This window comes from Stylophora pistillata, chromosome 2, assembly GCF_964205215.1.
Source record: "Stylophora pistillata chromosome 2, jaStyPist1.2, whole genome shotgun sequence".
In the NCBI taxonomy this organism is placed as follows: Eukaryota; Metazoa; Cnidaria; class Anthozoa; order Scleractinia; family Pocilloporidae; genus Stylophora; species Stylophora pistillata.
In genome coordinates, this window is record NC_142520.1 from 36,587,378 (window position 1) to 36,598,949 (window position 11,572).

At 38.5% G+C, this 11,572-nt stretch overlaps 1 pseudogene across 1 annotated transcript in view; it reads left to right on the top strand.

Annotated features, from left to right (window-relative positions):
• The window catches only part of LOC148739312 (uncharacterized), a 15,734-nt pseudogene extending 11,653 nt beyond the window's left edge, over positions 1-4,081 (top strand). Inside the window, exon 2 of the transcript XR_015997414.1 lies at positions 1,236-4,081. The product of XR_015997414.1 is annotated as an uncharacterized LOC148739312 (transcript). The remainder of the gene's footprint in view (positions 1-1,235) is intronic.
• The last annotated feature ends 7,491 nt before the right edge of the window (positions 4,082-11,572 follow it).

The following is an 11,572-nucleotide window of genomic DNA, read 5'->3' on the forward strand; positions in this document are numbered from 1 at the left end:
GACGATTGGCTTTCCTGGTTTAACCGTGTTGACGAAATTTGTAGAAAGGTATCTTCCACGATAGGTGTCCTTCGACGTGTCAAGCCTCTAATTTCCGAATCTACCGCTATACTAGTTTACAAAACCTTGATCCAACCTCACTTTGAGTGCAGGAGCTTCGTTTGGGACGAGCAGCTGGAGCAATTTATAGGCCGATTAGTATACTAGCTCAAACCTGCTTCTCGAAAAAGTTAGATGGGACAGACTAGAAATAAGGAGAAGGAAACAAAAAGCGATAATGAGGTTTTAATCCCTGGACGAGGTAGCTCCAATGTACTTGCGGGACATGTTCAACGAGCGAGGCAGAACCTAAGATTTGCGTGACTCTTTTTGTAAACTGACATTGCCAAGGCCGCGTACTAATTTCTGAAAGCGTAGTCTTAGTTACAATAGTACCTTTTGGTGGAACTCGTTACCTGAGAATGTCAGAGAAATCAGATTAATGGGTGAATTTAAAAAGTGAATTAATTGTGTATTTGAGTCATTACATTCTCACTCAGCAATCTTATAGAACAGTATATTGATTGTTTTTATCCAAATTAATATTGTTTGTATTTCGATAGCTATTGTTTTTACTTAAGATTTTTACCAAGTTTAAATAATTAAAGATACTGCTAAGAGACGAAATATCGCTAGAATGCATATTACAATAACTCAACCCTGGCTCAACGATAAATCGCTGAAGAGATATTTCACCGAAGCGATATATCGTGATGATGTTCCACACGCCATATGATGTATACGTTGTAGCGATATATCGCCGGAACAATATACCGTTGGAACGATTTATCGTCAGAACAAGATATCGCCAAAACCTCCGATATCTCGTAGATTTATCGTTGTGAGGTGTCGATAAAATAAACGGCGAACAAAGAACAAAACGCGATATTCGACGATGATCGTTTGCATTACTTTTGCACAGTACTGTAAGTTTAATGCAAATATAACACGATTCGTAAATGAACCTCTTTTTTATTGGTAAAAGTCTCTTGATAGCTGTGTTCAAATCTACTACACGAGTATCTGAATTCAACCCAACTCATTGACTTGGGATTGGATTGAATAAAAGAGTGAAAAAGGAAGAAAACAACCACCTCCCTAAAAAAGCTTAAGGACTCCAACATATGTCAGTTTTTATTTTTACAGTTTTTAAGTTTTCTTCTTTTTTTTTTATTCTTTACCACGACAAAAAACAGGAAAGAATCGTAATGAGTGACGCATCAGAAATCCTAAAATCAGTCCACATAGGTTTAGATGTCACCATATTTCTTCTCAACACTGATCGTGGCCCACAAGCGACCAAGCTATGCAATGAATGTGCGATTCTACTTCAAAACCTTGATTCTTGTATTCACCTTGATATCTCCGATGCACTATTCAATGCGTACTACGCCATCTCGGCTTGTATCAAATGTGCACAAAGAAATGCCAAGAAGCTTCTTTGCAAGTTCCACCTCGCTGGAAGACTAACCATACAACTGGGTGACAAATATGAAGCACAGAGACGGTTTGTAGAAGCAAAGCAACTCTTCAAAAGCGTACTCACCATCAGGCAAATGATATGCTGCAAGAGTAGAGAACTAGTGGCTCACGATAGACTTGGGGATGTATGCTTGAGCCTCAGTGAAATGCAGAATGCAAAGAAATACTACCAGAAAGCACTTGCCATCGCGATAGAAATTGGCGACAGACAAGAAGAAGGAAGAATAAACAAAACCCTCGGGTTTGTGTTTTATTCCCTTTGCGAATATCAGAAGGCTAGAGAATATCAAGAGAAAGCACTTGCCATCGCGATAGAAATTGGCGACAGAGAACAAGAAGGAAGAATGAACGAGGACCTCGGATCTGTGTTCCATTCCCTTGGCGAATATGAAAAGGCTAAAGAATATGACGAGAAAGCACTTGCCATCGCGATAGAAATTGGCGACAGAAAAGGAGAAGGTAGAATGAACAGTAACCTCGCATGTGTATTCTATTCCATTGGCGAATATCAGAAGGCTAAAGAATATCACGAGAAAGGACTTGCCATCGCGATAGAAATTTGTGACAGAGAAGCAGAAGGAAGAGCTAACGGGAATCTCGGACTTGTGTTTTCATCCCTTGGCGAATATCAGAAGGCTAAAGAGCATGCAGAGAAAGCACTTGCCATTGCCACAGAAATTGGCGACAGAAAAGAACAAGGTAAAGAATACTACTCCCTGGGATGTCATTATTTTGACGATGGAAAAAATTGGGACGCGAAACAATATTTGGACAAAGCAGTCGGCGTCAGTATTGCAATTGGTGACAGAATGTTGGAAGCTCTCGCTACTTCAAGTTTGGCAGTTGTTTTTGCTTCTGTGAATGACTTTCAGAATGCAAAAGAACATTGTGAGAAGGCGCTGACCATCACCAGAGAAAATGGCCATAGAGCGAATGAAGCAATAATTTACAAAGAGGTTGGCAAAGCATACCGTTCGCTTGGTGAATGTGGCAAGGCAGAAGATTGTTTGAAGAAAGCTTTTTCTATAAGCAGCCAAATTGGAAACAAAATGATGGAGTTCACCAGCCTTCTCAATGTTGCAAAGTTAAAGCTATCGCATTCAGAAGTTGCGGAGGCAATGGATTATCTCAATCTTTGTATCAGAAAATACGAGCAAGTAAGAACTTTTCTGAAAGGAAACAGTGAATTTAAAATGTCTCTGTTCGAGGCACGCGGTAGTTTTCCATACCAGTTACTCACTCGCTTGCTTTGCGATACTGGAAAATTTCAAGATGCTCTCTTAGTAGAGGAACTGGGACGAGCAAGAGTCCTCGCAGAATTAATGGCAGACAAGTACTCCGTGGTAAACCACATCTCAGCTGTTAAAAACGTCTCATGGATTAAGAAATCGTGAAAAGAGAAAGTAACTCCGTTTTTTTGTATATTTTGTACTTTGAGCAGCAAGTTTTTCTCTGGGTACTGAAAGCAAATGGAGACACTTACTTTAGAAAATCAGACGAAATAACACTACCCACTCTTGATGCTGAGCAAGTTTGCGATGTGGAAGGAATTTTCAAAAAGAGTGCTGCTGGCTATGGCGTTTTACCCGAAGCCAACTGTGAAGATCGATCTTTGGATTACAACGCGACCACATCTCTTCACGAAAAGAGGCGAACAAATGTACCAAGTGAACAAATCAAAGCTACCGAAAGAATTCATCACTTGTGCTACGAATGGATTGTCGCACCTGTGGCAGATTTACTCACAAAACCTGAAATAATCATTATCCCAGATCGTTTTTCGTACCGAGTCCCATTTGCTGCCTTGCGTGATGGACCTGCCGGAAAGTATTTATCCGAGAGGTACAGAATACGCATCGTCCCTTCTCTGACGACTCTCCAGCACCTTCAAGAATGTTCAGTGGACTATCACAGTCAAACTGGAGCACTGGTAGTGGGTGATCCTACGGTTGGCCAAGTGAATTACAATGGACGTCTCACTAACTTCACACCATTGTTCTATGCAAACAAGGAAGCAAGGATGGTTGGTGAACTGCTGGGCATTCCGCCTTTGTTAGGAGGGTGCGCAACAAAGCAGGCGGTACTTCAAGCAGTACCTTCATTGAGTCTAATACATCTTGCCGCACATGGAAATGCCGAAAGAGGAGAGATTGCCCTCTCTCCACAAAGTAATGCCAACACCATTCCAATAGAAGAAGACTATCTCCTGAGAATGTCCGACATTTTAGGAGTTCAACTGCGAGCGAAACTGGTAGTTCTAAGCTGTTGTCACAGTGGGCGTGGATCGGTTAAAAAGGAAGGAGTTATTGGAATCGCTCGAGCATTTCTAGCATCCGGTGCACGTTCAGTGTTGGTAGCATCGTGGGCTGTAGAAGACGAAGCAACGGAGAAGCTTATGAAGCATTTCTATGAACACCTTGTTCGTGGAGAAAGTGCCAGTGAATCTCTTCACCAGGCCGTTCAATGGTTGAGAAGCAATGGCTTCTCCAAACCTTCCCAATGGTCTCCATTTTCGCTGATGGGGGATAACGTGACATTTGATTTTATGAAAAAAGGGTAAGTCTGATGATAAGGAGGAATTTTCCATACTAAACTGATTAGCACACTTAATTTTCTCAGTTGACCACACCATAGTCAGTTTTTGTTTGTTTGTTCAATTTTAACAAGTGCTCTGAGCCGGAAGATTGTTGTGAATCGCTTCCTAAACTGAATTGGCCTTGATACGATGCTAGACGCCATGATGATAAAAGTAAGGAGCTTAGGCCAACTCTAAAAAAGTTAAATTCATTGTGTAAAAAAATCAACAATAACAACAATTAAATGATTATCTCGAAGTCACTTTTGCACCAAGCATGGTATGAGCGACAATAATTTGGAAAGTTTGAATAATCATAGCCAATGACATTAAAAGAAAGCAATTTGCTCTGTTCGCTTTAAAATTGAAATAGTGACAAATGGGCGATGTGGTTTTTTTTAGGTAAGAAGCACTCAAAGAGTATAACAAAGAGGCACAGAAAGGAACAGAGTGACGACTGATCCTACACAAGAAGTCGTTTTTGCATGCTTTTGTAAATACGGTTGAATCGAAAGCGAGCAACAATGAAACCTGCCATTCAGCCGTTAGGAGTCACTGACCGTAAATATCGAGAATCCGCCGACAGTTGCAAAATTTCGTAATTCATTTTATTTTTCCTAAAGGACCCTTTCAATTAACCTTTTTAGAAAAGGTTTTTTTGTTAATTATATCAAAAAGTTCTATCGCGCTTTTTTTCTCCGAAAAATTGAAAAGTTCAAAATACGCCTGTATGTCCATTGTCCCCCCACCCTCGAAAAGCAATGAAAAATTATGCAACTTTGACAACTTCATACGCTATAAAGCGATGCAATGCCGCTCTTAAATTTTGTATGTTAGCAGATGGTCCTTTTATCTCCTCGAAAGTAATATGCCATCCGTTGAACGGCTGTCACGCAAGAGGTCGTGTATTCGATACATTTCTGGCCAAGCTGAAAGATTGGCCTTGACCTGTTGCGTGACAGCCGTTCAACGGATCGCATTACATTTTTTTGGCATTTTTTTTTTTAGCCCGAACTCTTTGAAAGCTGGACGCGCCGCCTATGGGGGGCCAAGAAAGAAAATTTAAGGAATTAAACTATAAGGATAAAAATTTAAGATGACATACATTCTGGTTTGTAAATATATCATACAAGACCTTTTTAAAGCCTTTAAGCGGTTCGTGACAGCTGTGCAAGGTTTCGCATTGCATTTTTGACAAAATAGCCCAAACTCTTTTAAACCTGGACGTGCCGCTTATTGCGGGCCAAGATAGAAAATTGGAGGAATTAATTAAAAGACAAGAATAAAGCTTTACGATGATGTATATTATGATTTGTAATTATGTATGGCAGACCTGCTCATAGGCCACTAAAGTTGACATTTATATTACCTCCGCGAAAGAGACGCGAGGTACTTTATTTTAACTGGTCACTATTCAGACTTAAATGTAATAAAATAACAAGAAATTAATATTTTCCAAGAGATAAAAGGACCATCTGCTAGCACACAAAATTTAAAAGCGGGCTTGTATCGCGTTGTAGCGCACGAAGTTGCCAAAGTTGCATAATTGTTCATTGCTTTGAACTTTTCGAATTTTCGGAGAAAAATAAAGCGCGATAAAACTTTTTGAAATAACTTTCGAAAAAGGTTCATTAAAAGGGTCCTTTAAAAAAAATAAAACGAGTTACGAAATTTTGCAACTGTCGGCAGATTCTCGATATTTACTATCAGTGGCTCTTGATCGCATGAGTATATCAAAAGGGAATTAAATTAAATTGAGATGGAAAAATTGAACGCAGGAAATTAGCTAAATGTCTTAAAACGTGTGAGTGTTGGCAAAATTTCGTCAAAACTCCAAATTAATTCTTGATTTACACAGCCATGATCTAGTTTTCAATTCTCCTGTAGCGTGCAAACGTGATTAAGGAGTGATAAATACTATTCGCATGCGCAGGTGAAGGAGATGATAAAAGAACAAACAAACGAAAGAAGGAGCAAAAAATGCGCGAGATACTACATAATAATGTAAAGTCTAAACGGAGAAGGGATTACAATATACTAAAAAAAAATTAATAACAAACAGAGAAAGAAAGAGAAACGGAACTCAAATAGTCGAGGTTAAATTAGGAAAAATCATTGCGCGACATAACAACGCAATAGTCAAACAGAAGAGTGGAAACAGTCCGTAGGATATGAATGTGACTATCAGCCAAAATTCAGAAAAAAAGGCCAGGGAGATTCTAAGTTAAGAAACAAATAACCATTGGAAAAACAGCGGGGTAAATAGTAACTTGAAGATCGAACAGAGAAGAGAAAAAGCATTGTGCTAGATTCTAACGAACAACTCGATCAGAGAGGAAAATGTACCACGCGTAAGATACAAACAAAACAAACAAATGGAGAAAAGACAAAATCAATGCGCAGTATATCCATAACAAACAAAAGTAAAGAGAGGAAACAGAGGACTAAACATTGATGAAAACGTCATATTGGAAAGAAAGTGGAAAATCTATTGCGTAAAACATTAAAGTAAAAGTCAATCAGAAGAAGGGAAAAACAATGCCCAAGATACACTAAAGTAAGAAACTGCAAACATGAGCATGTTACGATGCGTGAGTTATGTTTTTGGATGGATGGGTTAAGACAATTTTTAACCACTAATTTTTTCGATTTTGTAAAAGAAAAAGGGTGTTAACTTTCAAAGTTTCCAACAAAAATATCGTTCGATAGAGAGCAAAAAATACCCTTCTAATTTATAGGTAATAAACTCAGACAGGTATTATGTGATCTATGGTCACTTTTGTCCAAACAGTTTTATGTCACGCTAACTATAGCTTTCTTTGGAGTCCTCGTTTGGTCTCGTCACACAACGTGCTCTCACTTCCGTGGTGTGACGACACCAAACAACGGCTGCGATTGAAACTTTGCTGGCTCATAATGGTACTCCGGCTCGAGCGCTTATAGTTTTACCGTAGAAACCAAACCAAAATTGCATTTTATCTCCATGAGACCTTATCCAAGTACATTTGGCTGTCTACGTTTTTCGAATGAGAGAAGGCGCATTAAATGAGGAGAAAAAAAAATCACATTTCAAAGGCTTTTACGTGGGAATTACATCACGTGAGGTGCAAGGCGCAGTTGTCAATCTTGACTTTGCCTTCTGCATGTAGAAGACAAGATTAAATATTGGTTGCTTACAGCGAAATCAAACGTAATGGCATGAGGTCCAAGGTAGCTTTTGGGCGAATTAAATTGGTAGAAAACGCCGTCAAAGCACGTGAGAGTTTCGGGGAAAATTTACCAACAGTGTCATTTGGTTTGATGCAAAATGTTTTTGCTGGAAAGGATTATACCGTACGTAAGATTTAGGCTGTTAACTGGAAAATGTCATTTTAATGGGGAAAGCCTAATCAACAGAAGCAAGAAAACACGTAAATGCTTCCGAAAAATACCGTTTAAAAATACAAGATGTAACTCATTGAGAACTTCAAAAAGTAGAGAAACGGAAATTAACAGGGCAATCGACATAGAAAGTAAATTTAAGTTGCTCATCTTTTCGTAACCCTAACCCAAAAAAGCGTGTGGAGGCGCGGTGGCCTCATAGTTAGTGCGCTCGACTCCGGATCGAGTGGTCCGGGTTCGAGCCCCGGCCGGGACATTGTGTTGTGTTCTTAGGCAAGACACTTTACTCTCACAGTGCCTCTCTTCACCCAGGTGTATAAATGGGTACCGGCAATTTAATGCTGAGGGTAACCCTGCGATGGACTAGCATCCCATCCAGGGGGGAGTAGAAATACTCAACATGTCCTCCCGGTGAGAAATGATCAATAGGATCAATTGACCACCCGTCCGAAAATGATGGTTGTGATCATTCTCCGGTTCATTCCAATACGTCATACCCAGGTCCCTGTCTTCACGCTCCACCAAAGCAAAATAAAATTAAAATTACGAATATTCCTCCAAGCAGTGCTTCCCAGCTCTTCAAGTTCAGGTGGCGCAGAATCAAGTGTGACAACTTCGAAAGATACGTATCAGTTATTCTCACCTGGAGGATATGTTGAATGATCGCACAAGTTTTACTTACTTTTATTTATATATATATAATCGGATCGAATATAAACCCCTGGACATGCATATTAAAATCTTCCTAGAAACTTTCCAAATTTACATTAATTCAAATTTATATATGCATGGCAGTCATGCTTTTCTAATGTTCGAATTCTAGGAAAGCAGTCTGTATCCAGAAAGACGTTCAGAGTAAGTGCCTATTTCACCTCTATTTTTTTTTAACATTTTGTTCATGTGATATATACCTTCAAGAAGCGTTGAAAGCGATAAATAGATTAACGTGGCCTTAAATAGTGGCGATCGAAATTAATTTTTAAACGGAAACACAAGCAAGCGATACAATCACGTTTCTCAAATGCGACAGCGACACAATAAACTCTATATAAAGCCTAAGGTGACATCATAAAGTTTTATACTTATTATAATATTTTAAAATTGGCTCGCAAATATTCGATAAATGTAGCATGAAAGTAAATCAGAAATCAGAAAGTGGCATTTTGGGTGCCCAGTTTGTCTAAATTTCCCCTTTGAATACACCCCTGGATTTCCGCAACATTGTTTATTTTTGCCCCTTGAAATGTTTCCAAGTCTGCTTACAACCTTGTGTTAAACTAGTTCCTTGTAAAAAAATAATCAACAACAGCGGCTTTGAATTATGTGACATTTGTCCACATAATCAAGGGACATTGCAACATGCGTACCCCCACCTCCTCAGGGATGCCAACCTAAAGAAATTGGAATGCGGGAGACTGCCAATTTTGCTTCGAAATCAACTCTTCACGACCACAAAAATGGGGTAAGAACCGCAAAAATGCGTCAGATATTTCAATTTTTTTCGCTAAAATTGGTCAAAATGAGCGTGAAAACATGTATTGTGAGTATTTTCCCCGATATCCAGGAGATTTGGTCATCTGTAAGACTAGGAGATTCGGTCTGTATCCGGGAGACTACTGGATAATCCAGGGGAGCTGGCATGGATGCCTCCCCCTTGGAAGACATTATAATCGCCAGTAACAAGATGGCTTGAAATTCAAAGGTTTGTATGGAAATTCAAGCTAACTGACTCTTTCTAAAAATATATATTTGCAAGTTTTGTTTTAGAAAAACTTTTTTTATAAGTCAAAGATGTGACACTCAAAATCTGGATTGTATAGAAGTCTTTATATTTCTCTAAATTTTTTGCAAAATCCCATATATTCTCTTTAAATTGGTTCTACAAAAAATACAGGGAATGTATTGGAAAACATGTTTATAAGTAAATGTCAAATAATGGCCACAGTGTTTTAAAGTTCATTATTAATAGCATATTTGGAGTCTTGTAACTTTTTTTTTTTTAAAGGAGGGAGTCTTAAATGCTTCAATCTAAAAAGGATTATAATTTAGCTTTGGATTTCCATGCAAACCTTTGAATTTCCCACCATCTTTCCCTGCCTGGTTATCCAATGTTGCAACTTATGTTATGAACTCCTCTATTCATTATTGATGGTTATCATTGTTCTTAATTACTCTCCTGCATCCTTTTCCTTGAATGAAGAAATGCCTATCTTGTTCTCAGCTGTCTGTTCTGTTCATTCACAATATTAATACTACCGTGCAGTATTCTCACTAGTATCCCAATACTATTGCAAAGGTATAACAACTATAATTTTCATCCCAATATTCAAAATGCCTACCTTGTAAGTTTTATTTAGCAGATATAACTGCTGCAATCAAATTAGCCACAGTGGTCAAAATGTTTTGCCCGTAATATTTTATTCATTGATTATATTCAATCTATGTATACTACTACAGTCGACTACAAATAACTCGAACTTTCAGGGGAAATTAAAAGAGTTTGATTTACAGGAAGTTGAGAACAAAGGACGTCACGCACAAAATTATTGACTCTCAAGAAGAAGGAAGGCAAAGCTTGAAGAAATCTGAATGACGCTGAACTGCACCGTCATGTTAAAAAGCTGAACAACAATAGACTGCTTTAAAATAAGTTGAAAGTTTCAGACTCCAGTACCATATTTTTTACTTAACACAACTTGACAAAGGTGGTTAGAGTTATTGAGGGTAAAATTGTATCAAAAACTGACCTGAAGGAAAATTAATATTGCTTCGAGTTAGTGGGAGGCTCAAGTTATTGAGGGTTTGAGTTACCGAGGTAACGACGAGGGGCTAACGCTCGAAACGCCAGCTTTTGTAATCATTACGGTGGCCAATTTACCATTTCAACTTTGTTGATATATCCAAATTATATCTTCCACAATAGGTGTCCTTGGACGTGTCAAGCCTCTAATTTTCGAATCTACTGCTATACTAGTTTACAACACCTTGATCCAACCTCACTTTGAGTGCAGGAGCTTCGTTTGGGACGAGCAGCTGGAGCAATTTATAGGCCGATTGGTATACTAGCTCAAACCTGCTTCTCGAAAAACTTAAATGGAACAGACTAGAAATAAGGAGAAAGAAACAAAAAGCAATAATGAGGTTTAAATCCCTAGACAAGGTAGCTCCAATGTATTTGCGGGACATGTTCAACGAGCGAGGCAGAGCCTAAGATTTGCGTAACTCTTTTTGTAAACTGACATTGCCAAGGCCGCGTACTAATTTCTGAAAGCGTAGTCTTAGTTACAGCCGGGTACCTTTTTGTGGAACTCATCACCTGAGAATGTCAGAGAAATCCGATCAATAGGTGAATTTAAAAAGTGAATTCATTGTGTATTTGCGTCATTAGATTCTCACTCGGCAATCTGATAAAACAGTATTTTGATGGTTTTTATCCAATTTAATATTGTTTATATTTCGATAGCTATTGTTTTTACTTAAGATTTTTACCGAGTTTAAATAAATAAAGATACTGCTAAGAGACGAAATATCGCTAGAATGCATATCACAATAACTCAACCCTGGCTCAACGATAAATCGCTGAAGAGATATTTCACCGAAGCGATAAATCATGATGACATTCCGCAAGCTATAGGATGTATACGTTGTAGCGATAGATCGCCGGAACAATATACCGTTGGAACGATTTATCGTCGGAACAAGATATCGTAGAAAAGCTCCGATATCTCGTCGATTTATCGTTGTGAGGTGTCGATAAAATAAACGATATATCGCCGATATATCGGCGATCTGACGAAAGAGCAAAGCGCGATTTTCAACGATGATCGTTTGCATTAGTTTTGCACAGTACTGTAAGTTTAATGCAAATATAACACGATTCGTAAATTAATTGCTTTTTTATTGCCGGTAAAACATTTTTGATCGCCGTGTTCAAATCTGCTCCACGGTTATTTGAATTTAACCCAGCTTATTGACTTGGGATTGTTTTGAATAAAAGAGTAAAAAGGAATGTTACCTAAAGACATTTGTGAAAACTGAGAAAACAACCACCTAAAGGAGCTTAAGCACTCCAACATTTATCAGTTTTTATTTTTA